The following is a 571-nucleotide window of genomic DNA, read 5'->3' on the forward strand; positions in this document are numbered from 1 at the left end:
ATAATGGAAAAAAGGTTATAATGCAAGTTTACAATTGAGAGAGAGAAGAAAAAGGGAAAAAGGAAATATCAAGCTACTAAAAAAAGGGAATATAGCTATCGTTTAGATCAATCTTTAATGTTTTAGTTTTTTTTATCATTTTAAAAATTAGTATTTACCAAAATTTATAATATTATATATAAAAACTACTGATATAGTTATATGTTTATTTTTTTGGGAAAAAAATAAAAATTATCCCAACACTATAACAAAGTTTTCACAAAACATTCTTTGATTATCCAAAAAAACAATAAATAAATGAACTTCTCCTTCCCTCCCTTTCCCTTCCTTAACTCGAAAATAACCGTATGATTTACTGTACATTAAAAAGTATTAATCAAATCTTTTTCCTTTGCTCAATAAATCTGTTTCCCTTTCTTTTTAGTCAAGTAAAATTCAAAAAAATGAGTATCAATTTAAATACCCTATCCTCATTTTTTTATCTGCTTTATCAGAAGGGAGTAGAAAAAATCATGTAGAAACAATGATTGCTTTACCATTTTTTAACAAAAGAAAGCAAGGGAAATTTTAT

The sequence above is a fragment of the Penaeus monodon genome, chromosome 22, assembly GCF_015228065.2.
Source record: "Penaeus monodon isolate SGIC_2016 chromosome 22, NSTDA_Pmon_1, whole genome shotgun sequence".
Taxonomy (NCBI): domain Eukaryota; kingdom Metazoa; phylum Arthropoda; class Malacostraca; order Decapoda; family Penaeidae; genus Penaeus; species Penaeus monodon.